Genomic DNA, 4,560 nt, shown 5'->3' on the forward strand with positions numbered 1-4,560 from the left:
GAAAGGGCAAAGAGCCCTAATCCCCTGGCTCCAGGGTTTATCTACCTATTCCAAGACCCCTCCCAGGAATGGGCCGGGTCTTGCAGGTAAGGTCACACCTACTATCCGGTTCCCAAGACCCCTCCCAGAAATGGGTGGGTCTTAGGTATCTACACCAAATCCAGGGTCTCAGATAGGTACACCAACATTTCCCCCTTTTCTGAAATATAAAGACCCTTTTGTAATTATGACTCCACCTTTAGCCAAAGGTGGGTTAATATTTTCATGCACCAACGTAATAGAGTGAAAATTAATATACCAGCCCTTTTCAAAAACATAACATTTCTGCAAAATATACTATACACTTGTAACTTAAAATTCTCTTAATGCTTTTTTACCAAGCACTATTTCGGAACTTTCATGTTCCTATACTTTTAAACTATATTGGGGGAACTTTCTGTTCCTATAACCTTTCCTACACACAAGTACTACAGCATAAATGCATAACATACATTTTAAAAACAGGCTAAGTACATTAAAATACACACAGTAAAACATTTTGCAATTGAAAATATTAACTATGAAAAACAACAAAACACATTTAAATTATAAAGAAAATGACTTAAGACAAAGATGCAGGCGGCTAGAAATTAGATGTTTTAGTTGGGCTAAGCTGTATTACCTCCCTATTTTTTTTTTTTACCACTAACTCACTAAAACTTATCCCATCACCAACTATGAGTGAAATATATGACTACCCGCTTAGTTCCTACACTTAAAATCATAAGTCCAGATGATTAATTTGTCCCACGCTGATCTTACCACGTGGCTTCCTTCCATAGTTTCAGGTCCGCAGCCGGTTCGATCATGCTGTTTCACCTTTCTGATTTGGAGGGTGGACTCCAGGCTTGCTGCGGAGCAAAGCTGAGCTGAGCTGAGCTGAGGCGTTCCTGCTTCTGGGCCGATAGGAGCTTTTCGACGCTTTTCCCCTCCGGGCGGCACTTAGCAAGCAAGTTTTCGGCCACACCTTTACAGGGCGCTTTTGGATGTACAGAGTTGTAAAAGTCCAGTCCGAAGTTTTCAAAGTTGAAATCCAAATTCAAGCCAAAGGTTATTTTCAGAAAATCAGTCCATTTTCAATAGTCTTTTTTCTCCTTCTTTTCCAATTTAAACTTTTAATTAGTTTTTGAGGAGGCCGAGGTTTTTGTTTATTGTAACAAAGTTTCAGTCCTGGGCCTTGGATGGGAGTGATACAAATGTAACTCCACCCTGGATTTAGGTGTTCCTATCTGAGACCCACCCATTTCTGGGAGGGGTCTTGGGAACCGGATATTAGGTGTAACCTTACCTGCAAGACCCGGCCCATTCCTGGGAGGGGTCTTGAAATAGGTAGATAAACCCTGGAGCCTGGGGATAAGGGGGCTCAGGAAGATGGCTAAATTATAAGATGCAGGGCTAAGAATGGCCGAATGCTTGAAAGGTTATGAGATAGGCCACACACCTGTGGTGGTCAGGGCATGAATAAAGATAATGCTTCCTAATGCCTGCATGTGAGTGAGTAATTTCGCCTTTCACCTGGGCCTGGGACCCGCCGGCTGAATGGGGGATGAAGCCACGTGGCTGGGGCCTAAGCACAAAGGCCTCCATCCTTCACCATCCAGCTCAATCCTTAATTACTTGATACAACACCTGTAGGGCAGGGATCTCACGGCCTGCGGGCATTTGCAGCCCTCCATACATTTTGTGGCCTGTGGCTGGCCTTCAAATATCGCAGTATTCACGATTATTTGCTTACCAAATAATCACAATAAAAATCGCATTAGTAAGAAAAATCACATTAAACAATCGCATACCCTAAGCAGTTCCGTTTGGGGTATGCAAATGTTTAATGCTATTTTTTGCTATTTTTTCTTACTAATGCGATTTTTTTAAATATAGAACGCTTCACGAATTCGCGTGTCATCCTTGCACAGGGGCCATGCTAATCTTCTCTGTATCGTTCCAATTTTAGTATATGTGCTGCCGAAGTGAGCACACTAATGCGATTTTTTATTGCGAATATTCAGTAAGCGAATAATCATGAATACTTTGCGCCTAGCGCAGATGTCATTTCCGCTGTTCCTGCCCGCTGTCGTAGGCCTAAGGGAAAGATTGATGACTAGCACAGACAATTTCAGGCAAAGTGGGAGACGCAGTATTTCTTTGTTGAGCACAGGGGCATCCCCACATGTCTTATTTACTCAGAGAAAATTGCAGTGAACAAGGAATACAACTTGAAATGCCATTATTCAACTAAACATGCTGAGGAATGTACAAAATATCAAGGAAATGAGAGAGCCAAGTGGGTTGCCAGTCTTAAAGCATGTCTAATGAGGCATCAAGATTTCTTCAAGAAAGCAACCAAAGAGAATGTGGCATCAGTCGAAGCTAGTTACATGGTTAGTGAGATGATTGCTAAGGCAGGGAAACCATTCACAGAAGGAGAGTTTGTTAAAAAATGCATGTTACGGAGTGCAGGAGGTCGCAGACTGGAGGGAGTGGAAAGAAGCCATCCAAGGGAACCTGGTGCTCCCAGAACAGGCCAGAGTGAATGCAGGAGGTCTCTGACTGGAGCGTGGAAAGCGGCCATTCAAGGGAACCTGGCACTCCTGGAACAAGCCAGAGTGAGTGCAGGAGGTCACCGACTAGGGCGGGTGGAAAGTGGCCATTCAAGGGAACCTGGCACTCCCGGAACAAGCCAGAGTGAGTGCAGGAGGTCCCCGACTAGGGCGGATGGAAAGTGGCTCCGGGAACAGGCCAGAGTGCATGCAGAAGGTCTTTGACAAGGGCGAGTGGAAAGCGGCCATTCTAGGGAAACTTGAACTCACAGAACAGGCCAGAGTACTAGAGCAGGTGAAAAGCGGCCATTCAAGGGAACAGGGACAGACCAGAGAGTGAACCTGCACTGTCTGGCTTGAAGGGAGTGGTGATTGGTCAGGCTGGACTGAGGACGAGGGAAGGTCCAAAACTCAGCGACATCACCCAACATATTCACGTAAAGCCACATCCCAAGAAGAAACCCAGCCCTACACCACAGGTGGCAAAAGCGGGCTGAAATCTGAAGGTGCTGCACTCCAAGTCAAGCCAATAAATGCAAAGAAATATGGGTAAACCAAGGAAAACATTAACAACAGGGGAGATGGAGAGAAATCAGAACAAGTTCCCAAGTCCACCAAAACGTGCAGACACAAGAGAGGAAGACCTAAAAGGAGCCATGTGAATAGAATTCCAAGCCATGCTATAAGAAATGAAAGACACACTGGCCAGAGATTACAATAAATCAATAGATGAACAAATGAACCAATTTAAACAACAACTCCTACAAAACAAGAACTCCATACAAACAGAATTAAATAAAATTCGTAAACTTGTAGAAAGCCAGAAGAGCAGAATCGCACAGCTCGAGAATCACATAGAACAACTCAAAGATAAACTGCAATCAAAAGACAACAAAGAAGCCAACAAAGAAATAGAAGGAAAAGCACTGGAAGTAAAAGTCCAGTATTTAATGAACAAAGACAAAAGAAACAATCTAAGAATTGTAGGCATACCAGAAGGGGAGGAAACAGGGAAAGGGGAAGAACAATTAGTCAGGGAGATAATAGCAGAAAATTTTCCCACCCTCTGGAAAGACACATCTGAGCAAATCCAGGAGGTTAAAAAAGTCCCCAACAAAATAGACCCTAACAAACCAACTCCAAGACACATAGTAATTCAAATGGTAAGAAACAAAGAGAAAGATGACCTACTTAAAGCAATAAGGGAGAAAAAAACCCTCACATACAAAGGAAGGAACATTAGAATCAAACCAGATCTCCCATATGAAATACTTCAAGCAAGAAGACAGTGGGATGACATATTTAAACAACCGAATGAAAGAAATTTTTAACCTAGAGTCCACTATCCACCGAAACTCTCATTCATATGGGAGGGAAGACTAAAATAATTCTCAAACAAAAATGAACTTGCACTATTTGTGCAAACAAAACCGACCCTAAATGACTTACTCAGAGATGAATTATACAATCCAAACCCCCGATTGTAACAACCACCCTAAACAACACAACTGCACAACAGCCCTCTCTGTCAATAATCTCATTAAATGTTAATGGACTAAACTCTCCCATTAAAAGACACAAAATAGAGAACTGGATTAGAAAACATAAACCAGATTTTTGCTGTCTAAAAGAAACACACCTACAAGTACAAGATAGGCACAGGCTTAGAATAAAAGGATGGAAATCAATTATCCAAGCCAATGGAAATTTAAAAAAAAAGCAAGGACGGCCATTCTTATATCAGACCAAATTGCATTCAACCTCAAAAAAGTGATCAGAGACAAAGAGGGTCACTACTTACTGATCAGGAGAACACTAGACCAAGAAGTGCTAACACTGGTTAACATCTAAGCACCTAATGCAGAGCCAGCAAAATATGTATGGCAACTGCTTGCAAAACTGGAGAAACACATGAAGGGAAATGTGATAGTAGTGGGAGACCTTAATACTCTACTATCACCACTGGACAGATCCACCAGACAGA

At 42.5% G+C, this 4,560-nt stretch overlaps 1 non-coding gene across 1 annotated transcript; it reads right to left on the reverse strand.

Annotated features, from left to right (window-relative positions):
* Positions 1-1,907: 1,907 nt before the first annotated feature.
* Positions 1,908-2,014, reverse strand: LOC126023462 (U6 spliceosomal RNA). The gene has a single exon (XR_007500583.1). It is a non-coding gene; the product is annotated as a U6 spliceosomal RNA (small nuclear RNA).
* Between the last annotated feature and the right edge of the window lie 2,546 nt (positions 2,015-4,560).

The sequence above is a fragment of the Suncus etruscus genome, chromosome 11 (genome assembly GCF_024139225.1).
Source record: "Suncus etruscus isolate mSunEtr1 chromosome 11, mSunEtr1.pri.cur, whole genome shotgun sequence".
NCBI lineage: Eukaryota > Metazoa > Chordata > Mammalia > Eulipotyphla > Soricidae > Suncus > Suncus etruscus.